We start from the raw sequence: 27,876 nt of genomic DNA, 5'->3' as shown, positions 1-27,876 counted from the left end.
CCTTTGATGAATTTAAAGCGCTTGTGAGATATTTTATTGTTTCATTAAGAGATTGGCGACCCCAAGGATATGCCTCAAACTTTTCTTCATCCTCAACTAGTTTCAAAACAAAGTTGTCAACCAACCTACCACCTCTTTTACTTTCTAATATATTTTCAACAATGTATACTTTGGCTAACTTAATGGCATCTTCAGCATCAATATCAATTCTTCTAGATTTAATAAAATCTTTCAACTCATTTCTTGAAATCGATGATTTTCCAAAGAACTATTTATCAAGTAACCTACTATTGTGATTGCTAACATCCACATTGGAAGGAATTTTAGAATAATTTAAACTTGTTAGAATACCAAACTCTTCTATGCCAAACGTTGCTCTATTACCTCCAAAATTTAGTTGCAGCTCATTTCCATTAGAGCTACCGTCTTGATGAAGAAGAAGAAGAGCATGCATGATCATATATGACGGTTCAAGTGATGCATCCAAATCACAAAGAAACCCAACACAACATTGTTTCAACTTTTGAAGTTCTTCATTACTAAGAAAAATTTGTATGCACCCAATATCACTCCAATAACATTGAGCTCGAATGTTAGAATGGACAAAAACTAATTTATCTTCACTTAAATTCTGCACTGAAAAATAAAAATGAAAAAACAGTTAAGTTAATTATATAAACAAGTATTATAAAATGTAAACAAAAAATTAAAAATAATTTAATTTAAACTTGATAAAACTTTTAAATACATAAAAAAGCATAAACACTACTTACTTGAAACATATCCTTTGTTTTTGTATGAACAATTGATAATGAATTCTTATCTTTCTTAGTGGAAGATTTGGGAGACATATCTGAAATAGTGATAAACAAAAATAAACAATTAATCACAAATAAAATTAACAATTAATCATAAAAATCTATCTAACATTTCTAATCAAATAATGCTCAATTAAAACAACAATTGCCTTGAAACATAGAGAGTGATAGAAACTTGTTTATAGATATGAAAAAATATCAAAATTAAACCACATGCACAAGTATTCATAGCAGCACATACATTGGTTTGAACTACCCGATCATTCTTTATTTTGCATAATTAAACTACTTGTACAGTGTACACTAAGAAACAATTCATCAATCTTAAAAATGAATTATTTTCATATTTTTCACAAAAATTATATAATGACTATGCAAATTGGATTTTGGAATCCCTAACATACGATGGTGTTCAGGGGGATTGTGTCACGACACTACATATATAGCATTGCGACACTTAGGAGACAGGTACATATCTTCTTCACGTGCGCTGCGGTGCTACATATAGCGTTGCAGCGCTCAGGAGGCATCTACAAAATATTGTCTGGCACGCCGCAACACTCATGAGGTATGTCAATATCTGTTTTACACCCTAAAAGAATAAATTTTAAGATATTTAAGGCTTGTGGTTTAAATTTGTTCTGGTTTAAATTTGATGCTAATTAAGCCTTGTGGTTCAAACTTTAAGCATTTAAGGCTCGTGGTTTAAATTTTAAGCATAGTAGTTTAATTCTTAAGCCTTGTGATTTAAATTTTTAAAGATTTTGGTTTAGATTTTATACATTATGCTATATAGTTTAAAATTATAGTTTAAAGAGACTTGATTTATATTTTAAGCCGAGTGGTTTAAATTTTAAGACTAGTAGTTTATATTTTAAGTTCAGTGGTTTAAACTTTAAGCCTAGTGGAATAAATTTTAAGCCTAGTGGTTTAAATTTTAAGTCATTTAAATTTTAATTCATTTAAGCCTAGTGGTTTAAATTTTAAGCCTAATGGTTTAAACTGATTATATCAATATTCATAACTTTTTGTTGAAAGCTTCAATCTTTGGGAATCTATCTGTAATGGCCTATTAAAATTGCCAAAAGGCAAATGACCATAAAGCTAAATCTGTTTTTCTTCTAATATTCTAAAGCATTTGTGTATAACATAGATCAAAATATAAACCAACCAAAAAAAATAATCCCTAGTCAAATACTGAACTTGGTAGATAAATAATCTTGAAATCATCAAAATAAAGAAAAATTAAAACCAACCAAACTCAATTAGAATTAGCACAATCATTATCAAACACATAATATGTGTACAAATATACACATGTATCATGTGTATGCCTCACATGATCAAAAAAAAAAATTCCCATAATTACAATAAAATTACTATACTTAAATTAGAACCTTGAAATCATCATAAGAAAGCAGTATTAGAACCAAACAACCTCTATACATAAATTCACTCGGTATATATGTAACGCCCTGGATAGCCAAGACCGTTACACTGTGTACTTATAAAGGTGCAAGACTCGCTAATCAAGTCAACATTTTAAAAACGTGTCACCAAAAATGTAAGAGCTAGGGTTAAAAAGGTTTTGGTCTCAAAAGACTCATTTTATATATTTAAACTGTAATAAACACGGGATCCCATAAGAAAGTAAAGTTAAAATAAGTTTACAGACTCCCAAAAATACATGAGTATTCACTAGCCATACTAAGGCAAAACAGACAGTCTTCAGGTTTCATGTCCTTGCCCAAACCTCAACCGTGGCGGCCGAGCACCTTGCTATGTACATTCCGCTCGCTGAGCTCTCCAGTCAAGGCTGGTCCAATTTTCCCTTGCCTTTACCTGCACCACGTAGCACCCGTGAGCCAAGGCCCAGCAAGAAAACATCTTAAACAACTCAATCAATGAAAACAGACAATTAGCTCATTATGCATGTATTCCCATCAGATAATCCCCAACATATATTCAGCGTATATAATCAGTTTCAAGATACATTCTATCACATATAACACTCATATCACATAATATTCAGGGCCGACGACTTAGGCCGCACCCTCTGTTTAACCCACTGACTCCGGCCCGCTTAAACCGAGCTCAGTGCATATTAAGCTGTCCTCGGCTACCAGTGGCCGAGCCGCGCCATGTGCGTTAGTGAGACCCTTGGCACCCTTAGGCCGTTGGTTCACTAAATGGCTTGCATGGCATAATACCAACTTTTCAAGCATTTACAATAGGGAGCCCTTAGTCCCGTCACATATATTCAACCGGGTGCAGTTTTCTTACCTTTAGTCTGTGCAGTTATTGGATTACGAACAACGCCTCTCAAGCACGGTCCGTTCCCGAGCCTAAGTCTTTATCACGTAGTCACAACCAAGGTATAGGGTTCCATTAATACTCCAATATAGGTTTCCAGTTACAAAACTAACTCCCGGGATTCAAAATTCCACTAAGCACGGTGGTGAAACCAAACCCGAGCACACTAGACCACTTTCCCGTGCCTAAAACCCTCAAAAACTCATTTGTGCAACCAAGGGATGTGGCCCCTGAAGCCTAGCCACGACCCTTCCCCAAAACAGAACCAACACCACCCCTGAAGGAGGACACGCGTCGTGGCCCTTGCTTTGGGCGCCGCGGCGCTTGCCTTTGGCCGAGCCTCCTTTGCATGCTAGAGCCACAGCGCTCTACAACAGAGCCGTGGCCCTCCCCTTCGAACCCAGAATTTACACCATTTCAAGGTTCAAAACCTCAGCCACAACCATTCTTAAGCTCCCTACTTCAACACCCAACAAATCCAACACCTTTAACATGACTTAAACAACTTAATTCCACAGAAAACTCAACCCAACACACACTAATCTTCTCTTTTCAATTTCTGAAACTCAAGAGCTATGAACATTCAAACCCAGTCTAAAGCCTCTAAACCATGAGTTAAAACTTACCTGTTCTATTGAATCACCTCACCAAGCCAAAGCCAAGCTAAATCTCCAAGTTTCCTCCTTAATTCTTCCTTAAGACATCAAAACCATGTTTGCTTCAAAACTTGACCAAAACCCAGCTAGAACTCAGAATTCAACCACAGAAAAGAAGATTAGATGCTTACCTTAATCCATGTTTTTGTTCTTGATTTACTCCTGAGCTAAACCTCCAAATCCTCACTACAAATCTCAGAAATCCCAGCTTGTTCCCCTTAAGTTCATTGTGTTTTTCCTTCCCTTTGTTTTCCTTGAGAGTGAGAGAGAGCTGAGGTAAAAGTTTTAGTCGGTTTGTATTTTCTGAAGGCTTCCTTATGTCTATCTCACTCATTAAGTTAATCCCGAGGCTCGGGGTGCCGGAACCGTCCCCGAGGCCAAAATGGTAAAATCCCCCAATATTCCCGCCTAGACATCCTAACCTACAATATATCTCCAAATATTTATTTTCATGACCCGATAGTCCAAATCGCTACCCGCTGTCTAAAAATATCCCCGACTTATCCAAAGTCATATCTTAAGTCCCGTTGTGACTTTCCCCGCTATCTGACCCTAGAATCGTCTTGAGTCGTGCTCTACGAACCTGTCCACATATTAATGTGGTTCTCACATATATCACATATTTATTTCATATCACATTAACACATAATATCATCAATTATTATATAAACATTACTAAACATATAATTACTCATTTAAATCACAGTTATTCCATTAATGCCCTTTTGGCACACTAATCAAGGCCCTTAAGCCTTGTTAGCGATTTTGGGTCGTTACAATATAGGTGTGTGACAATATACCTCAAGGCTCAAATTGATCATGGATTAGTCAAATTGATAAAATTCTCAAAACACCAGGTAAAAACACAGCAAACTATTGTCATAAGAATGAACCATGACACACCACAAGTTGTATAAATAAAAACAAGGACATGAACCCTCACAAGTTTCTTTTACCATTGTTGTAGCGTCCCAAAATTTGCTAATAAGGCAATAATTAACTTAATTATGTTAATATGTGAAATAAATGATTATGAGATTAGAAATGCATGTTTAGGTGAATTATATATGCATGTGGGCCCAATTTGGTTATTAGGGGCATATTTGTAATTTTGGCCAGTTGAGGGCATAAATGTGAAATATATATGTTGTGCTTGATACCACGAGATTGTGGTGATTTATTTGCAATGTACGATCCGAGACGCTCCTAGGGAGCGGAATAGCAAAATAGTCACAACAGGGTCAAGTACCTAGCTCGGGGCGAGCCTAGGGGTATTTTGGGAATATAGTATGTGATTGGGATTACCAAGTAGCGTTTAGTAATTTAGTGGTTGCTTAAGTATGTCAGGGATTAAATGGGGGATTTATAGGGACACTCAAGGAATTAGCGGGATGTGGAAAATGACGGGATTGCCCTTGGAGGCATTAAGTGGCCAAGGGAAGACTTAGGGGTATTTTAGAAATTTTGGAGGCTGGGGGATAAACTTGAAAGTAGATAGCAATTGAGGACTCTAGAACTAAGGAAAGACAAAAGAAAGAAACTGTCAGCACTCTCTCTCTCTTTCACTCGACTCTCTCTCCCTTTCTTTGGTGTTTGGAAGTTGATGAAGTTTTGAGGACTCTAGGCTAAAGAATTGAAGAATTAGAGACTTGCTGTGCTTAGGGATTAGCTCAAGGTTGAGGATATCACAAAATAAGGATTTTAAGTTATTGTTTATGTTGAATTCTGCTGTAAACCTTAAGCTTGCATGGGAGTTGGATTTTAGTTGGTTTTGAGTGTTTGGTGAGGATATGGAATTGTTTCTGGATTGTTATGATGCCTAGGTTGTGTGGATAGGAAGTCTAGACTCAATTCTAGGTCTAAATGTTGTTTGGAGTTTGAATTAGTGATTTAGGCTCGGGGAAAATGCAGTAGAAAATCTTGGTTTTTGGGGCTCATACCACGCCCCTGTTCTTCAGGCCCTGTGACCCGTGTGTGCGAAGAGGCCTGGGGAGCCTCTGAGATTTCCCAAGTGTCGCGGTGCAAAGGATGGCGCACCGTGGCCCGTGTCCTCCAGCGGAGAGAGCTTTGCTCTCTGAATAGCAGTGGGCCGCGACCCTAGGTGGCGGGTCGCGACTCAATATAGGGAAAATAGGCAAATGAAGGTTTTGAAGCTCGGGAATCCAAATGTTAAGGCTCGGGAAGGATCCTACTACACGGTTTAGTAGGATTCGAGGTCCTGAAGGCTTGTATTTTAATATGAATTTCTAAGTTGATTATAGATTGGTGGATATCTATTTATTATGGCGTTGTGGCTAGGTTCATACGTCAAAGCTCAGGTTATGGGATCGTGCTCGGGATCGCATTAACTTGTTAGCTCGGGACACAAGTAAGAAAACTATTTGTGCTCGTAGAGCAGGGCATGGCCATATTAATTGTGTATAATATATGTGTGAATATCTGTGAATGATATGTTGTGTTATGCATGCTTATGAATGAACAGCGAAGGCCAGGAACGACGAAGGCTGAGAATGGCAAGAATCCTTGTACGGCAAGGGCTAGGGTCGGTGTTAAGCATGCTGAGTGTAAGCTGCTAGGGAGAGACCTTCCATGGGTGTTGTATCCACTCGCTCAGCGAAGACCGTGAACCCAGGGCCTGGTAAAGCACCTGGGTCGGCGTAGGTCGCTATGTGTTTAGTCTGTTGACTATTTATGATGTTTATTATTGGATTGAATTGTGTTTTGTATGCGTTGAGTTTTCTTGTTGGGCTTCGGCTCACGGGTGCCCTATGGTGCAGGTAAGGGCAAGGAAAAGGTCGACCAACCATGAGTTGGAGAACGTGGAGCGACGTGTACATGTTTGGCCTACCTGGCTGCCACAGCCAGGGTTATTTTGGGAAATGTATTGTAATGATTTGCTTTGTCGCTTAGGTCGACCGTAATTATATTTTTGAGTTGTAATACATTTTCTAAATAGTATTTTGGGATCCCAAATGTATAACTTTTATGATTTTTTAATGAATGTCTAAATCTTCATATCCAATGTTGTCAAATGAGTCTTTTTTCCAATATAATCATACTTTTTAACCTAAAACCTAGATTAGCTAGCTAATGACACATTTATAAATCACATGGTAAAGGCTCTAAGATAGCAGGGCGTTACAACTTGGTATTAGAGTGTGCTAAAGTTTATGGTTCTTGGAGATTGTCCGAACTTGTATGCTCGCTGTTAGTGATAAGCTCGACTCAGGGTTGGTTGGTATTTAATGAACTATATCCTTAACTACTTGTTTAAGTTGCTCTGTTTGCCTCAATGTATAGATAGGCATGATGAATGTGTTAATATATGCATGATGCTAGGGCATGGCCCCCTTGACTGTTATATGTTATGTGTGATGTGTGAGTCATTGTTTGTGATTGATTGATGGGATTGGGAGGTGGTTTTTGGATTTTGTTATCATGCCTAATGTGCGACATCATTGATTGTAGGTATATTGCAATTATGCCCCGATGATCGATCAGACACCACAACAATAGTGCCAAGGATGACAGCCAGGGTTAGGACCCTCCATCCTCCCCACTGAATTGGTAATAGTTGCTTGCCAAAATGGAAGCCAGACTTCAACGAACAGAAGATGAGCTCCAGGAGTTGAGGTAGCAGGCCCCTCCTTGGGTATTGGGTTACAGGTTCCACGGGCTGTGGCACCAGTGCCAGCACAGCCTCTGATGAAAAATTGGTGGGAACCTTTGTACAAGAGGTTCAGGAAGCAACATCCTCCCAACTTTGAGGGTGGCCTAGATCCATTACGGGCAGAGAAGTGGATGAATATGATTTCTTCCATCCTAGATTTCATGAGGGTGGAAGGGAATGAGAGAGTGGCCTGTGCCAGCTACATGTTAAGAGAAGACGCATGCATCTGGTGGGACGTTGTGTCCCAAAGTAGGGATGTGACAATTATGACTTGGGAAGAATTCATAAACATCTTCAACGAGAAGTACTACAGTTGTAATGTCCCAAATTCCCTAATTTGGCTTAGAGTCTGGATTAGGGGGCCAAGAGGGCTTTAATTGATTTATTATGCAATTAAATGATTATATGCATGATTTTGTGAGTTATAATATTATATGATGATAAATGCATGCATGTGGGTCCACTTTTCATTATAAGGGTATTTTGGTAATTTGGCCCGTTGAGGGCATATTTGTATATTTTCATGCATGTTTATGACTTATGGATGAGACCACATTATACTGTGGATTTGTTCGAGCTATTCGGCATGAGACAATCTTAAAATGTAAATTAGTGGTTTGGTCATACCGAGATTAATTTGATGATTAGTACATTACCAGAAATTAAAAGGGTAATGGGATTTGATTTATTAATTATTGGAAAATATTGGGAATAACTGGAATTGGAGGACGTTAGTTATGATTAATGGGATTAAAGGAGAAATGACACTTTTTCCCTTGGTGGCTGTTAAGGAAATAAATTAGGCATGGGGGCATTTTGGTCATTTGACCTTAGGATATATTTGAATTATGATGGTTGTAGAAGAATTAGATAGCAAAACAGAGCCTTCCTTCCTCTCCCACGATCATCTCTCATTCTCTCTTTTCCTTTAAATTTTTGAAGCTGAGATTGAGGGTTCAAGCTAGGAGATCAAAGCTTGAAGTTCTAGGCTAGTGTTCAGCCATTGAAGGGGGTTTAATTATGAGTTGGAGGTAAGGTTTCAGCCATTATTTTTCTAGTTTTTTCTTTGTTTTGAGTTATTTTTTTAGCTTAAAGTTTTGATTATAGAAGTGGCTATTTGAGGTGGTTTTAAATGATTTAAAGCTTGGGTTTTGTTGGTTGAATGATGGATAAATTGTGGTAATACTTTGGTGTGATTTCTGGGTTGATTGGTGAAGGTTTTTGGCTGGTTTTAATGGAGAAAGTGGTAGGGGTGCTGTGTTCGTGGGGTCAAGTCGCGACTTGGCCCAGGCAAGTCGCGACACGACTCTGATACCCAGCCAGAGTGCTCTCAGACTTGGGGGCGTGCCGAGACTCACTAGGCCAAGTCACGGCCTGACCCTTCATTTTGTGTCAGGGAGGAGTTTTCAAGGGCTTAGGCTCGGGGGTTCAATTCCTAAGGCTCGGGATCGAATCTACTAACCGTTTTAGTAAGATTCGAGGTCCCTGAGCGAGGTTTAGACCATGAACCTTTTATGATTTATTTTTATAATGGAATTCCATATTTGGTTATGACTAGGTGACCGCTTAGGGACCAAAGGAGTGATCGTTCTCAAAGGTCATTCTTTTATTATTTCTAGCTCGAAACAAAGGTAAGAAAAATGCACCCAGTGTGTAACATGCATGGTCATTGATGAAGCATGTTTAGTGCTCTATATATTGACATTGATTGCATAGTAAATGCATAACAACTTTGCTTATCTGTGTATGGCACGAACCTATGAGTCAGGAATCGGCAATGGTGTCAGTATTAACTGTGAAGCTGTGATTTATTAGTCAAGTTCGGCAGTAGTACTGAGCATTGGTCATATGGAACTGACCTATGAGTCAAGAACGGTATTAGCGTGTTTAACGCAAGCCAAAAAGATTAGATCTAATCGATATAAGCCTTATCAACATAAGCATGAAATAATTGACCGACCTTAAGTTCGATGAAAAAAAAAGCGCTTGTCTAGTCTAAAGGCTAGTTACTTAGAGTCAGAGCCAAAAGGGTCAGGTGACTATAACGTCACATGGCTTAGGGTGCGGAGCCAAAGTTCATGACATATTAGTTACTTATCTGATTCAAGTTCGTGACTTATTAGTTACTTATCTGGTTCAAGTTCGTGACTCCATAGTCACATATCTGGTTAGGTTGTGGAACCCAAGTGTGTCACTCATTAGTCACTTATCTGATTAGGGCTAAAAGCCCAGCATGATTACCAGAATCATTGTTAATGTTCACTTATCTAATTGGGCTGCAAGCCCTAGTATGATTATCATAATCATTTATTGATATTGTATACTTGCAGTAATAAGATTTCTTGCTAAGCCTTGGCTCACAGGTGCTATGAGGTGTAGGTAAAGGGAAAGAAAAGCTCGCCCAGCCTTGAGTGGAGAGCTTAGGTGGCGATGTGTACATATGCGGCAACTTGAACACCAGGGCAAAGGTGTTTCTCAGAGGAACTAGGGGTTAACCCTATTTTTGCAGCTTAGGTCGGCGGGTTGTAATTTTTACAATGTAATGACCATTTATATTGTAAATAACTTGTAAACGTTTTTATGGGCCCATGTACAGTTTATGTTTTAAATAAAATATACCCATTCCTTTTGAATCGAGAATTTTCCCCTTAGCCTATTAATAACCCCTAGATTCACGTTTATAACCAAAAGACTCGTTTAGCGAGTTAAGTACTGTTTAAAGTCCATAGTAACGGTCTTGGATTAACCAGGGCGTTGGAACTTTGTATCAGAGCGTGCCAAGGTTTAGGGTTCCTATAGACTGGCTCGGCATGTACACTCGCCACTGAAGACAAACTCGACTCATGGTATGGTAACTATTTATGTTGTTATGTGATAAACTGCTTAAATAGAATATAAATGCTTTACGTGCTTACATGAGATATATTGATAAGGCTGGGCCTTGACTACTGCATCATAAGCAAGAACGTGCTTATTATTACTGATTTTGCTAGAACATGCTTATTAGTATTGTTAATCGTTGAACTATTAACTGATAAGCATTAAATGCTAAATGATATGATCATGTATCCATTTTTTTATCTGCATGCTTGTGGAACATGGGTGATTATCTATTTGATCTTGGATCGTGAGGCGGCAAGATGTTTACTTGTCAGTGCCTAACTGACCACATTGATTGTATCAGCACAATATAAGCTATAGTTATGATTCCAAGACAGACAGATTCATCAGTTGGCTAGGAAGATCAAGGTCAGAATGATAGATAGGGACAAGAGAATGACCAGAATTAGATTCCACAGTTAGTTCCTATAACTATTACTAACTACTACTACTACTACTACTACTACCACTACTACTACTACTAGTAGTAGTAGTAGTAGTAGTAGTAGTAGTGGTAGTAGTAGTAGTAGTAGTAGTAGTAGTAGTAATAGCTAGTATTAGTTATAGTATGTTCATTACTATGGATTTTGGTTCAAGCCGGGACTTAGTTGGAAACTCCTAGCAATAGTTATGGATTTTATAAGTTTAACCTATAGTTGAAGAATATTAATTTTAACCTAAGGTTTGATTAATATGACTGATATTGATGGTGATATTTATTATATTATAAGGTTTAGATAGACCCAATAAGATAGTAACACTTGTCATATGTATGATTATTAAGGAATTATTATTTTAATGATAAAATAAGAGAAATATAAGACTTAGTCTTCACTAAAATCTGATAGGAGCATGATATTTGTCACAATTTTATTTATTTGTGGATTAGGTTGTAAATAGATTTTTCGTAACTTTAGGGTATTGTAACTTCTGACCTGTTTTTGACCTAGTTATGTTATGAATTTCGAAAAATAGTATTTCTAGAGAGTTGTAGATAAGTTAATTAGCTTTCTAACGGTATAAAGAGATTCCAAATCGGAGTTCTAAATCTCTAGATATATTGATTTTACTGAAGGGGAGTTTAGAGTTACGAGATTTAGGGAGTTAGAAGTTAGGATTCTATTTGTTTTTATTATTTTAAAAATCAAGCTTTGAATCCTTAAATCTCTCTGAAAAATTTGACCAATTCCTAAGCCTTTGGCCGAAGGATATTCAAATATTTTCAATTAAATTTATTATTTTTATTCAAAGCCAAAAAGAAGATTTTTATTTCTAGAACTCTATAAATAGGACCTAGCACCAAGCCTTTTCGTTCATTCTTCAAGCATTGATCAGAGCCTTCCATGTGCTAGTGAGACTATAGAGTGATAAACACTTGGATTGGGGTTATAAGCTTAATCATTATAAGCTTAATAAACACTTGGGAAGTAAGGTTATAGTGTATTTCAGTTTCAAGGTATAGTTCGGTCATAGAAGCATTCAAGGTATTCCTAATTCTAGTTCCTTTCTATATTGATTCTTATAGTTCTTCTCTACTCAAATCCTAACTCAGTCTTTTCTATTCTTGGTTAGGCATCTAAGTTCTTCGAACTTAAGGTTTTCGTTGGTAAGTATCGTTTCGATGGTGTAGTTTATTCTTTCCATCTCTTTTCTTTAGTATACTCACCTCTATATTATGGTTTTTAGGAATGTTCCAAAATCCCGACTTTGTTCTCATCATCCCGGTATATTGGTAAGGAAAATAGGATAGGATTTATGTTATATGATTTTATATGTTATCTTATGATTTTATGTTATGTAATATGCTATGTTAAGTATGTTTGTAGACTTGGGCATATGACCTATACAACTAACAAGCCCCAAATAGATTATGGACATATGACTTGCTTAGCTAGCAAGACCCCACTAATCTAATGGGCATATGACTTGTTTAGTTTATGGGACCCCAAGTAATAATGGTCATTATAGTATGTATGTGACATATGTGTTATGATATGTTTTATGTTATGTTATGAAATTTATGTATATGGTCTATGTGTTAGATTTTCCTTGCTGGGCATTAGGCTCACACGTTTTATGTTATATGTGCAGGAAAATAGCTTTAGTGACGGAAAAGGTTCTTGGAAGCTTGGCATGTGTGTTGAGGATGAACGGACTGAGTGGACTGCGTGTCGATCGAGGATGAAGTTATTTATATTTAGTCTTTTAGATCATGTTTTTCTGCATTTAATTTTTTAAACAATTGAATTAAAGTTTATGTTTTTTCTTTTAAACAATGGGTACCCATGCCATATTTTCTATTATTATGTATTTGATACAATATTTTGAGATTTAATAAAGTTATATTATTTCTTATGTATCTTTCCCAAAATAGTAGTTATGTATAGTAGATTTAATGGTCCAAGGTCATAGAAATAGTTGGGTCCTTACAGTTGGTATCAGAGCAACGGTCCATTTGCATGAAGTTCTCCTTGATACACACGCTCAAGCTTTGAATCTAACCGCCAATGTAAGTGATTATGTTATAGTTGTTATGATTATGTGTTAGCAAAACGTTTTAGCCCTTATGTTTTTAGTTAAGAATACCTGTAAATTAGTTTATTTTCTTTATTTATTATCTTTGCATTTATGATTGTACATAGTGAAAACTTTTTTTTCCAAATAAATATCATGGTTATTTTGTTATCATGTATGAGTTTGATTTTTCTTTTGCAATCATAATAAATAATAAATAAAATAATTAATGACTAAGTTCGGTGAGGGTGGATACAAATCAATGAACCAAGTTTCTATATTGAGAGTTAGGGGGCCATAGTAGTGGGAACGATTTTACTGATCCCAGCCCTCCCTCAGTATGGTTAACTTTGGAACAACGACGAGTTTCGAGCCTGAGAATTAAGTCATATAGGATGATTAGAAACAGACTTAGTAAATTATAAAGATGGCTTCTTTTTCTAAGTTTAGAAACAGACCCTAATCATAAAGAAGGCTTACATAATTTTTTTTTCATAAGAAGTCATAATTAATAGGTCTGAGTTATGTTTGCTTAGATTAAGTTTTGCCTTAGAGCCTATTAGGGTAAGTTCTAACATGTTCTCGACTGTTAGAACTTTTGGTGAAGATGTCGCTTAGAAGATCTACTCGCAACAAACGCTAACGCCTCCAACAATGTTCCAGTGAATAATGAAGCCCCCCCCCAAGTTCGCAGAAGGGGAGTGCGTGCTACTGCTAGCCGCAACGCGCCGGCACCGTCAGCTAACAACACTACGGAGATCACCAGACTGCGACAACAAGTCGAGGAACTTTTGCAGTAGCAACGACAACAGGCTCAGCCCCAGACTCAACCTCCGCCTCAGTCGCAGCCGCAGCCACAACAAATGGCCTTAGCACCACAACAAGTTGGTCCATATGGGGGATGGCCAGTGGCAAACTACGCGTCGTACCTAGCTCAACACATGGAGCCAATCTATGAGCGGTTTCGTAAGCAACACGCTCCAAACTTTGAAGGGACAACAGAACCCTTTAAGGTAGAAGAATGGCTCAGAAATGTGGAGCCGATCCTAGCACATATGAATCTCGGCAACGCGAACCGCATATCCTGCGTTTCTTCTCTGCTTAAGAAGGATGCTAGAATATGGTGGGACTTAGTTCAGCAGACTAACGATGTCACCACCATGATATGTACAAGATTTGTGGAGCTGTTCCACAAGAAGTATTACAACTCGACAGTCATCGCTACAAGGGTCGAGGAGTTCGCTAGTTTGAAGCAGGGCAACTTAACAGTAGTAGAATATGTTCTGCAGTTCAACAGATTAGCCAAGTTTGCACCAGAGTTGGTTCCAATTGACTTTATGAGGGTGATCAAGTTCGTTAGAGGACTTAGACCAAATATTGAATTAGGGGTTAAGCTAGCAAACTCAGGAAATACTACCTATGCCGATGTTCTAGAAACGACAATAGAAGTAGAGAGGCTTCAGGCGAATGTTAGTAAGGAGAAGGCTAGTAAGGTTGAGCCTAAACAGCAGGGTCAACCTCAAAATGGTCAAAAAACAAGAGCTGTCAGCATAACAATAGTAATAGTAATGGTCTTTAGAGAAGGCATCCAGATGATAAGCAGCCCAATGGTGATAAAAGAGCATGGACAAACAATGGAGGCAATAAGTCAAGTTATGTAGAATATCCACAATGCTCTAAGGGCCAAAAGAAACATCTTGGGGAATGTCATGCAAACATCAAGGGATGCTTCAACTGTGGTTAGGAAAGTCATCTAAAGAAGGAATGTCCACAGCTCAAGAAAAAGGAGAAAAGGGATTAAACGATGGTTCCATACCAAAGTCTTTGCCTTGACCCAGGGAGGAGCCAATGATAGTAACTAGCAGTTACAGGTCAGATTCCTATCCTCGATAGTATATGTTCTAGTATCGCTTGATTTGGGAGCAATATACTCGTATATCTCGTTAGGAATAATAGAGAAATTAGACAAACCTTGTAGAACTAGGTTTGTGACATAGTTGCCTTTAGGTAAAATAGTCCTATCATTACAGATAGTACGAGGTGTACCAATCAAAATCGAGGACGTAGAACTAGAAGGAGACCTAATAGAGCTGGAAATCAAAGACTTCGACATGATATTAGGCATGGATGGGCTAGCAAGGCATGGCATAACCCGTCACGAAATCCATGGCTATATCATCCCACTTCCATTCTAGAATAATAAGTGGTTGTAATAAACCTGCAGGCCGCTGATGTTCTGCTTTCACTTGCTGGCATACTAAAGATTTAGACACATACTCCGTTATATCTTTATTCATTCCTGGCCACCAATATAACGCCTTAAGGTCGTGAGTCATCTTGGTCGACCCTGGGTCTACCGAGTATGGAGTATTGTGCGCTTCTTCCAAAATCTTCATCTTAATCCCTTGATCATTCGGCACGCATACCCGATCCTTATATCTCAATAACCCCTATTCTGATATTGAGAAATATGTGGCCTTGCCTTCTTTAACAACATCCATATATGCTACTAATGTGTCATCATGCTCTTGCCTAATTCGTATCTCTTCTAACAGACTTGACTGGATGGACAAGTTAGCCAGCTTAGCAATGGCTACTTCTATTCCAACATTGATCAGCTCCTGCTGTAGCGACTTTTCTATTCCAGCTTACGCTGCTAGACTTTCATAACTCTTCCTACTTAGCGCATCAGCAACTACGTTTGCCTTTCCCGGGTGGTATAGGATTTCGCAGTCATAATCCTTCATTAGCTCTAACTGTAGCAACCCAAATTTGCTAATAAGGCTTGGGGTCTTGATTAGCGTGCCTAGAGGGAATAATTTTTATATTGTATTAATATGTGAATTTAGTGAATATGTGATTAGAAATGCATGTGGGCCCCGTTTGGCTGTTAGGGGCATGTTTGTAATTTTAGCTCGTTGAGGGCATAAATGTGATATATGTGATATAATGGTGATATATTTGTGATGCACGTTCGGCGACGGTCCTAGGGAGCTGTTTTGCTAAAAGCCACAACGGGGCAAAATACCCGACTCGGGAGGAGCCTAGCGGTATTTTGGGAATATTATAAAGTGTTCGGGAATTATTGAGTGGCAGTAAGTAATTTAGTAATGGTTTAGACGTGTCGGGATTAAACGGGGACTTTTAGGTATACTTGAGGATTTGGCGGGATATGTTAAAAGACTAAATCGCCCTTGGTGGCATGTGAGGACTTAGGTTACCTTAAAGGGCGATTAGGTCATTTGGCAGCTGGTTACACTTAGTTAAGGGGCTGGGATATACTAGAACCATTTGGCAAAAACAAAGGAAGGAAAAAAGAAACAAAATTTCTCAACTCTCTTTCTCATATTCGCTTCCCTCTTCCCTCTCCTTGGTGGTTAAGAGCTTGAAGAGTCTTAAGGATTTTAGGCTAAGAAATTGAAGGATTTTTCTTGCTGTGTCTAGGGGAATTAGCTCAACGGTGTGATTAACACAGAGGTAAGGAATTCATCCCTGTTTTTCTTTAAGTTTCCAAGCATGTTTTTGAGAGTTTGAGAATGGAAGTTGAAAGTTGGATTTGTGGCTTGTTATTGTGAGAATTCAGCTTAGGAATCAAAGGGGTTTAGCTTGGAGTTGGAATTGGAGGAAGCTCAAGGTCGAATTCTTGTTCAAATGTAGCATTCCTTGGTATTTGCACGACATTCCCCAAGTTGTTTCATTTGGCATTTGGAGCAGTACGAGTATTCTACATATCCCGGCCTATCACTTGCTCGCACTCTTTTGTCCCCATTGGCCTGCTTACTATCGGGATGCTTTCTCTTCTGCCTAACATTGTTGCTATGCTGACTTTGTTGTCATTGTTGTAGCAGCAACTCTTCCACTTGTTGTCGTAGCTAGACAATTTCTGTGGCGATGTCAATCGACGAAGGTGGTGCACTTTGGTTAGTAGCAGCATTGGTAGCATGCGCTCCCCTTCTACGAACTGGAGGGGCTTCAATAGTCTCATGAGCGGTGCTGGAGGCATCAGCATTGGTGCGTGCAGACCTTCTAAGAGACATCTTCAGCAAAGTTCTAATAGTCGAGAAAACATATTAGAACTTACCCTAATAGGCTCTAAGGAAAAAACTTAGGCTAAGCAAACATAACTTTGACCTATTAATTATGGTTTCTTATGAAGAAATTAGATAAGCCTTCTTTATCATTTAGAGTGTGTTTCTATACTTAGAAAAATAAGCCATCTTTATTATTTTCTAAGTGTGTTTCTAATTATCCTATATGACTTAATTCTCAGGCTTGAAACTCATCGTTGTTCCAAAGTTAACCATATTGAGGGAGGGCTGGGATCAGTAAAATCGTTCCCACTACTATGGCCCCCTAACTCTCAATATAGAACCTGGTCCATTGATCTGTATCCACCCTCACCGAACTTGGTCATTATTTATTATGATTGTAAAAAACAATCAAACTCATACATGTCATTAAAAAATAATAATAATATTCATTTGGAAAAAGGTTTTCACTATATATAATCATAAATGTAAAGATAATAAATAAAATAAATAAAGAAATAAAGCAATAAACTATAACACATAAACATAATAACTATAACTATAACATAATTACTACAACATAAACACTTACATTAGCGGTTAGATTCGGAGCTTGAGCGTGTGTATTAAGGAGAATTTCATGCAAATGAACTGCTGCTCTGATACCAACTTTAATGACCCAACTATTTCTAAGACCTTGGACCATTAAAACTACTAGACATATCTATTATTTTGATACAATCATAAGAAATAACATATCTTTATTGAACACCCAAAATATTGTACTAATACAAAATAGAGTAAAAATATACAATAAATTGTGATATAGTATGCGATCCCATTGTTTACAAAACATAAAACATAACTTTAAAAACTAGTTCAAAAACTAAATGCGGAATTACAAAAGAGACATATTTCAAAAGACTATAATAAACGTCATCCTCGATCGACACGCAGTCCACTCAGTCCATTCATCCTTAACACACATGCCAAGCTACCAAGAATCCTTCCGCCTCCGTATCTAATTTCCTGCATCACACTAAAATAAAGGAATGAGCGTAATGCACAACAAGGAAAATCTACTAACAACATATAACATAAATCATAAACATAAGACTATATCATAAATGTATACTATAAAACATATGACTATAAAAACATCTATTACAATGGCCATCATATTTCTTAGGGCTTGCTAGCTAGGCAAATCATATGCCCATAAATTTGTAGGGCTTGTTATTTGAACAAATCATATGCCCAAGGACTATATTCTTGGGGCTTATTATCTAAACAAGTCATATGCTTGTTATCTAAACAAGTCATATGCCCAAGGAATTCTATACATATACATATCATAAAATACACATATCGTAACATAAACATATGATAACATAACATATAAGCACATAAAATCTATCCCATTTTCCTTACCAAAACCCGGATATTTGAGAACTAGAGCGGGATTAGAACACTCCTAAAACCAAAAGTAAGAATGGTGAGTTTCTATAGAAAAGAGATGAAAAGAAACTGAACCATCAAAGAAGAAACTTCTCGAGAAGAACCTTAAATCAAAGAACTTAAACACCTAACCACAAAACCATAAACAGAAGTTAGGATCTGAAAGAAACTTAAGGGAAACTAAGGAATCATAAAGAATAGAACTTACGAATAATATTACCTTGGATGAACTAGAACCAATCTACACCTCAATATCAAAATCACACTTTATCTTACTACCCAAGTGTTTATAAAGCTTTTATCCCCAAACCCAAGTGTATCTCTCTATAGAAATCCTAGCAGCTTGAAGGCTCTGAACACAACTTGAAGAATGAAGAAAATGGCTGAGTACTAGGTCCTATTTATAGAGTTCTAGGAATGAAAATATCTCATTTTAGCTTGAATAAAATAATGAATATTAAATGAAAAATATTTGAATATTCGTTCAACAGATATGCTTAAGACTCGGTCAAAAACGTTCAGAGGCAAGTCAAGAGGTTAATTGATGAATCAAGCTCGGATTCCTCGGAGTTCAAAAAACTACACCAAGGGCTGATATATCGCCCACCTTAGGCGATATATCACCTGACCCTATATCCCAAGTGTTCTTGATTTCGTTCGTGCGAAGTCAACGTGTTTTCCGTATCTCCCGTGTGGCAATATATCGCCCTATAGCTGCGATATGTCGGCATATGTAGATATTTTCAACGCATTTTTTCACAAATTTAGGATAATTAGAGTAGATTAATCAACTTTGACTAAATAATACGTGATTCGAGCAGGTTCTGGAAGGTTCTAGAGCTTCTAGATACTTCTAATTGAATTATCCATTTAAAATGCTTAAATCCTCAAATAAACAAGATTATGACAAGTGTCATGCTCTTATTGGCTCTATCTAAACCTTAGGTTATAATTAAAATAATGCCATGACCAAAAATATTAATCAAACCTTATGTTATAATTACTATTTCTAAACTATAGGTTAAACTTATAAAATCCATAACTATTGCTTTGAGTGTCCTACTAAATCCCGGTTTGAACCAAAATCCACGAAATCTAAAATACTACAAACTAATATGAACTACTAATAACTACTACTACTACTGCTGCTACTACTGCTACTGCTGCTACTGCTGCTGCTACTACTACTATTACTGCTACTACTACTGCTACTACTACTACCACCACTACCGCTACCACTACTAACTAGCTAATTAAACATTCTGGGACTCTACAAGAGTATTGAGGCAGGAAGAAGAAATATGCCTCCTGCGAGAACAAGTTCCTGTAGGGAACGTTTTACATGAGGCACCACCGGTAGCGGTGCAAACCGTTGAGTAGCTGCCAGAGGCTGGAAGCAAATGGGAACCTCTTTATGAAAGGTTCAGGAAACAGCAACCTCCAGTTTTTTAGGGTAGTGCAAATCCAGCTAAGTCAGAGCAATGGTTGTGCATGATTACCACCATCCTTGACTTTATGATGGTGTCTGGTGATGAGAGGGTGGCTTGTGCCACGTATATGTTTCGGGAGGATGCCCGAATTTGGTGGGAAGTGATATCCCAGACCAGAAATGTCAATACCCTAAGTTGGTAAAAGTTTCAGACTCTGTTCAATGAAAAGTGTTACAATGATGCCATTAGGGCTGCAAAGGCTGAAGAGTTTATCAGATTACTTTAGAGGAGTTTGTCAGTGAATGAATATGCTCTGAAGTTTGATATATTGGCAAAGTTTTCCATGGAGCTGGTGCCCACTGATGGGACCAGAAGGGAGAGGTTTCTCCAGGGGCTACAACCTAGATTAGCCTGTGATGTTCGTATCACCACTATGGCTAGAGTGACTACTTATGCACAGGTGGTGGAGAAGGCACTCACAGCTGAAAGTGTAGAGAACAAGATCTGGCGAGGTAGTGCAGCCAAAAGAGAGTTGAGGAGGACATGTCCTCCATTTGTGGGTTCAGGTAGGGGCGGAGGCCCCAGTGATCAGAAGAGTAAGGTTCCTGATACTTCCCAGTTCCAGGTCCTGATAGGCGACCACGTGGTATTCCAATGGGCCACCAGGGTGGCAGTGAGGCCTGGAGGACTTATCCAGAGTGCCCTAGGTGCAAGAGACGCCATTTGGGGGAGTGTAGGGAAAAGGCTTTATTCTTATGTAGGGTAGTAGGACATTTCAAGAAAGATTTCCCTAAAGCAAGAAAGGAAGAACCTAGGAAGGCGGACAACTCGAGTGTTTACATTGACTCAAGCAGAAGCTGAGGCTTCACCCTCATTAGTTACAGGTCAGCTTTTTAGTGATGGAACCCCTTATACTGTTTTGATTGATTCTGGTCCTACACATTCTTTTGTTTCTAGTAGAATTATTGATAGACTGCGTAGACCATATGATTATTATGTTGTGGGGTTTGGGACCTGATTACCCACTGGGTAGTTGGTAGTATCTAGGAGATGGGTCAGATCTTTGCCAGTGACAGTAGAGGGCAGATAGTTGTCAGTTGATTCAATGGAGTTAGTTATGACTAACTTTGACATGATTCTGCGTATGGATTGGTTAGTGAAGTATGGGGCAACCATGGATTGTAGAAGGAAGATGGTAACCTTTGAGCCTGAAGGTGAGGATCATTTTGTATTTGTTGGCACTCTGCATGGACCCTGTATACCTATGATATCTGTTTTGAGGACTAAAGGTCTATTGCAAGGAGGTTGCATAGGATTCTTAGACAGTGTGGTGGATACCACTCAGGCCATGCCAGTGGGACCAAAGGAGACCAAACTAGTTTGTGAATTTCTGGATGTGTTTCCAAAAGATTTACCATGGTTGCCACCACACAGAGAGATTGAATTTGTGATAGAACTGGCACCAGTGACGGAGTCAGTATCTAGGGCACCTTTACAGAATGGCCCCAGCAAAGTTAAAAGAATTGAAAGTACAGCTGTAGGAGCTGTTAGATTTGGATTTTATCAAACCTAGTTTCTCACCTTGGGGTGCACTGTTTTGTTTGTGAAGAAGAAAGATGGTTCTCTGAGAATGTGTATTGATTACAGAGAACTGAATAAGTTAACAATTAAGAACAAGTATCCTATTCCAAGGATAGATGGCATGTTTGATCAGTCTTAAGGTAAAAGGGTATTCTCAAAGATAGACCTTCGATCTGGTTATCATCAGCTAAGGTTCAAGTAGGGAGATATACCGAAGATTGATTTTCGAACTAGATATGGGCATTATGAGTTCTTAGTCTTGTCTTTTGGATTAACTAATGCCCCAGCTACTTTCATGGATTTGATGAACATAGTGTTTAAAGATTATTTGGACCAGTTTGTGATCGTCTTCATCGATGATATTCTGGTTTATTCTCAGTCAGAGACAGAGCATGAGCAACACTGAGGTTGGTTCTACAGAGACTAAGGGAACACAGATTGTTTGCAAAGTTCAAAAAGTGTGAGTTCTGGTTATCTCAAGTAACTTTCCTTGGGAACATGTAGTAAGGAGGGGATTAAAGTGGATCCAGCCAAGATTGAGGCGGTTAGAGATTGGCCAAGGCCAAAGAATGCTTTAGAAGTTAGAAGTTTCTTTGGATTGGCAGGTTATTACAGACGTTTCATGGAAGGGTTCTCAAAGATTGCCACTTCCTTGACTGAGCTGACACGCAAGAATCAGACGTTTGTGTGGTCAGATAGGTGTGAGAACAACTTCCAGGAACTGAAGTTGAGGTTGATTACAGCTCCAGTTCTGAGCCTTCCTACAGATTAGGAGAAGTTTGTGATATATTGTGATGCCTCACATCAGGGTTTGGGTTGTGTTTTGATGCAGTCAGGGAAGGTGATTGCTTATGCCTCACGTTAGTTGAAGGAGTATGAACAGAGATATCCCACTCATGATTTAGAGTTGGCAACTGTGGTCTCCTCCTTGAAAGTATGGAGGCATTACATTTATGGCGAGAAGTGTGAGATCTATACTGACCACAAGTGCTTGAAGTACTTCTTCACACAGAAAGACCTGAACATGAGACAAAGGCGTTGGCTGGAGTTATTAAAACATTATGATTGTGTGAGTCTGTATCATCCCGGAAAGGCCAACGCAGTAGCAGATGCTTTAAGCCGGAAGGGTCCGGGACAGATTTTCAGTGCGAGACTGATATCCAGAGAATTAGCAAAGGATATGACCAGGCTGGTATAGAGTTGCTACAGTCTACGCTATTGGATAGAATCAAGGAAGGCCAGTTGAGTGATCCACAGTTGATCAAGATTAGAGAGGATGTTTTTGCTGGAGTGTCCATAGATTACACAGTGTTTGATATGGGTTTGTTGAGAAATAAGGGATGGATATGTGTTTCGTTAAACACTGCTTTGAGGCGAGAGATTCTGGATGAATCTCACACTACTCCTTACTCTTTGCATCCAGGCACCACAAAGATGTACGAGGATATGAGATCATTGTATTGGTGGCCTGGGATGAAGATGGATGTAGTAGAGTATGTGGCTAAGTGCTTGACATGTCAATAGGTCAAGGCTGAGCATCAGAGGCTGGCAGGGTTATTGCAGCCTCTAGACATTCCAGAGTGGAAATGGGAAGACATCACGATGGATTTTGTGGTGGGGTTACCTAGGACTGTTGGTAAACATGATTCAGTATGGGTTATTGTGGATCGCTATACCAAGTTAACTCACTTTCTTCCATTGAGGACTACTTATACAGTTGACTAGTATGCATATCTCCATGTGAGAGAGATCGTGCACCTCCATGGAGCACCGAGGTCGATCGTGTCAGATTGGGACCCCACTTTCACTTCTGAGTTCTGGTGAAGTTTACAGAAGGCCATGGGAACACAGTTAAAGTTCAGTACAACTTATCATCCTTAGACAGATGGACAATCTAAGAGGACAATTCAGATATTAGAAGACATGATGTAAGCATGTGTGCTGGATTTTGGTGGATCCTGGAGTAAGTATCTACCTTTGATAGAGTTTTCCTACAACAATAGTTATCAGTATACCATTGGGGTGGCACCTTATGAGATGTTGTATGGTAGGAAATGCAGATCTCCCATTCATTGGGATGAGATAGGAGAAAGGAGATACTTGGTTCTGAGGCCATTGAGAAGATTATAGCTCGGATGCTTGCTTCTCAAAGTAGATAGAAAAGTTATGCAAATCCCAAACACAGGAACGTGGAGTTCCAGGTAGGAGACTATGTTTTCCTTAGAGTCTCGTCATGGAAAGGGGTGAGAAGATTTGGGAAGAAGCGCTAGCTGAGCCCTAGATTTGTAGGTCCATTAGAGATCCTGGAGATGATTGGTGAGGTGGCTTACATGTTGGCCTTACCACTGGCATTTTCGGGCATGCATAGCGTGTTTCATATCTCAGCTCTTTGGAGGTATGTATCTGATGTGACCCATGTTTTGAGTTACAAGGATCTGGAGCTTGAGGCGGATCTCTCCTACGAGGAACAGCCATTCTAGATACTAGACATAAAGGATAAGTTCCTCAGGAATAAAACTATACCTTTGGTTAAGTTATTATGGAGGAACAACAAGGTCGAGGAAGCGACCTAGGAGCTGGAGTCAAATATGCAGGATCAGTATCCCGAGCTGTTAAGGTTAATTTTGCGGACGAAATTTCTGTAAAGGGGGGATAGTTGTAATGTCCTAAAATCCCTAATGAGGTTTATGGTTGGATTAGGAGGCCGAGAGGGCCATAATTGATTTATTATGCAATTAAATTATTATATGCATGATTATGTGAACTATATTATTATATGATGATAAATGCATGCATGTGGGTCCACTTTTCATTGTAAGAGTTTTTTGGTAATTTGACCCGTTGATGGCATATTTGTATATTTTCATGCATGTTGATGAATTATGGATGAGGCCACATTATAATGTGGATTTGTTCGAGCTATTCGGCATGAGACGATCTTTGAATACAAGTTAGTGGTTTGGTCATAACGGGGTTATTTTCTGGATTCGGGGTGAGTCTCGGGGTTATTTGAAGATTAGTACATTACCAGCAATTATAGGGTAATGGGATATGATCTATTACTATTTGAGAACATTGGGAATGATGGGAATTGGAGGACGTTAATTATAATTAACGAGATAGATGGGAAAGGATGATTTTGCCCTTGCTAGCCTTGAAAGGAAATTATTTAACCTAGGGGCATTTTGGTCATTTGACCAAGGGATATCTTTAACTAAGGAAGGTTGTAGAAAACTTAAGCAAAACAGAGCCTCTTCTCCTTCTTCCTCCTGATTATTTTTCTTCTTATTTTTCCTTTGAAATTTTGAAGCTCCAATTGAGGATTCAAGCTAGGGAAGCAAGGCTTGAGGGTTTAGGATTGGTCAAGTGGCTTACAGGTTGGTCTTACCACCAGCATTGTCGGTCGTGCATAACGTGTTTCATATCTCAGTTCTTCGAAGGTATGTATATGATGTGACTCATGTTTTGAGTTATGAGGATTTGGAGCTTGGGGCAGATCTCTCCTATGAGGAACAACCAATCCATATACTAGACAGAAAGGACAAGGTCCTCAGGAATTATTATATACCTTTGGTTAAGGTATTATGGAGGAACAACAAGGTCGAGGAAGCGACCTAGGAGCTGGAGTCAAATATGCAGGATTAGTATCCCGAGCTGTTCAGGTTAATTTTGCGGACGAAATTTCTGTAAAGGGGGGATAGTTGTAATGAGGTTTATGGTTGGATTAGGAGGCCGAGAGGGCCATAATTGATTTATTATGCAATTAAATTATTATATTTGAGTTATATTATTATATGATGATAAATGCATGCATGTGGGTCCACTTTTCATTATTAGGGTATTTTGGTAATTTGGCCCGTTGAGGGCATATTTGTATATTTTCATGCTTGTTTATGACTTATGGATGAGACCACATTATAATGTGGATTTGTTTGAGCTATTCGACATGAGATGATCTTAGAATGTAAATTAGTGGTTTGGTCATAACGGGATTAATTTCCGGGCTCAGGGTGAGTCTCGGGGTAATTTTATTATTGGTACATTACCAGGAATTAAAGGGTAATGAGATTTGAATTATTAATTATTGGAGAATATTGGGAATAACGGGAAATGGAGGACGTTAATTATGATTAACGGGATTAGAGGAGAATATTGACACTTTTTCCCTTGGCCTGGGGGGCATTTTGGTCATTTGACCTTAGGATATATTTGAATTAGGATGACTGTAGAAGAATTAGACAGCAAAACAGAGCCTTCCTTCCTCTCCCACGATCATCTCTCATTCTCTCTTTTCCTTTGAATTTTTGAAGCTGAGATTGAGGGTTCAAGCTAGGAGATCAAAGCTTGAGGTTCTAGGCTTGTGTTAAGCCATTGAAGGGGGTTTAATTCTGAGTTGGAGGTAAGGTTTTAGCCATTATTTTTCTGGTTTTTGCTCTGTTTTGAGTTAGTTTTTGAGCTTACAGTTTTGATTATAGAAGTGGCTATTTGAGGTGGTTTTAAATAATTTAAAGCTTGGGTTTTGTTGGTTGAATGATGGATAAATTGTGGTAATACTTGGGTGTGATTTCTGGGTTGATTGGTGAAGGATTTTGGCTGGTTTGAATGGAGAAAGTGGTAGGGTTGTTGTGTTCGTGGGGTCAAGTCGCGACTTGGCCCAAGTAAGTCGCAACCCGCCCTTGGTACCTAGCCAGAGTGCTCTCTAAATTGGGGGCACGTCACAACTCATTAGGCCAAGTCGCGACCCGCTCCTTCCTTTTGTTCCAGGGAGGAGTTTTCAAGGGCTTAGGCTCGGGGGTTCAATTCCTAAGGCTCGGGATCAAATCTACTAACCGTTTTAGTACGATTCGAGGTCCCGTGAGCAAGGTTTAGACTATGAACCTTTTATGATTTATTTTATTAATGGAATTCCATATTTGGTTATGACTAGGTGACCGCTAAGGGACCAAAGGAGTGATCGTTCTCAAATGTCATTCTTTTATTATTTCTCGCTCGAACCAAAGGTAAGAAAACTGCACCCAGTATGTGACATCCATGTTTATTGATGAAGCATGTTGAGTGCTCTATATATTGACATTGATTTCATAGTAAATGCATAGCAGCTTTGTAACGACCCAAAATGGCTAATAAGGTTTAAGGGTCTTGATTAGCGTGCCGTGAGGACATAATTGGTATTTATGTATGATTTAATGTTTAAATGCATGATTATATTATTATGAGTGAATAAATGATTAAACACATGTTTATGAGTATTAAATATGCTTGTGGGCCCTGATTAGTTTAGAAGGGCATATTTGTAATTTGAGCCTGTTGAGGGTATGGTTTTGAGTTCTGTGCGGTGGCGTGAGGCGATCCCGTTCCGTGGTACTAGTTGAGAGTCACGACTGTGGTAAGTAATATTTAGTTGAGGTGGTAACCATTAGTAACCTTAGTGTTAGTGGTATTAGTGAAATAAGAAAGGAAAAGTGGTATTTTTGCAAAGAGAGGAAATGACTAGGTTGCCCTTGAGGTTTAGGAAGGAAATGTTTTGAAGGAGGGGTAGAAAGGGTCATTTAGGCTTTAAATGAGATAATCACAGCTGAGGATATGTTATATGTACAAACTTCTCAAAACATCCATAATTTACTTTTAGTTCAAGTTTGAAGAAGAAAGAACAGAGCACAGGTCTTGAGAGAGAGCTGGATTTTGAAGGTGGTAAAGAATGGGATCAACTTGAAGAGGAATTTGCAGCCACCCACACTTAGAATTTTGAAATTTGGGAAGGAGGTAAGGAGTTCATGTTCTAGTTTTAGGTTTTCATCTGTTCTTGGGAATTTTGAATTTCAATTTCTAAATTTTGGGCTTTGTGATGAAGTTGTGAGGAAATGAGCTTGAGACTTTGACTGTTGAAGCTTGGAGTGGTTTGGGGGAAGCCTAGGCCGAAACTCTCTGGGAGGTAATGATTTCTATCCCTTAATTGTTTTGGGTTTTTTGGTTTTCAGATGATGTTCTTAAGCTTCAAGCTCAATTTTGGTTTTCTGGGTTTGGTAAGGTTGTTAGCTAAGTTGTAGTGTGATTATGCTTTATTGGGTAAGCTACAGTGGTTTAAGGACTTGATTTTGTGTTTGGTGGATAATTGGGAAGGATTTTTGGGGTTTTGGCTCAGGGAAATTCGATGGGAAAACCCATGATTTTGCATGTCTGGTGCTAGCGCTGTAGCGCTAGGTTGGGAGTGCTACAGCGCTAGGCTGTGTTTCTGGGGGGCTTAGGTTCTGACTATATCACTGTAGCGCCCCTTTGGTAGCGGTGTAGCACTACCCTGTTTTCAAAACCTAATTTTTGGGTATTTTGTAGGGTTGTTGTCCGGGGGCTCGGGGGTCTATTCCACCACCCCGTTTGGTGGAATTGGGCTTCCTTAGAGCTTGGGATTGGTCCTGAAGTTGGTTTACGGAATTGAATTTTAATGAGGATTCTACTTACGATTTGTGACTAGGTGTACGCTACGGCTTGAAATGGGATCGTGCTCGAGGGTCGTCTTTATTAACCAAAGCA

The sequence above is a fragment of the Humulus lupulus genome, chromosome 1, assembly GCF_963169125.1.
Source record: "Humulus lupulus chromosome 1, drHumLupu1.1, whole genome shotgun sequence".
NCBI classification, from domain to species: domain Eukaryota; kingdom Viridiplantae; phylum Streptophyta; class Magnoliopsida; order Rosales; family Cannabaceae; genus Humulus; species Humulus lupulus.
The sequence above is the reverse complement of the archived record's forward strand: the minus strand, read 5'-3'. Positions refer to the sequence as shown.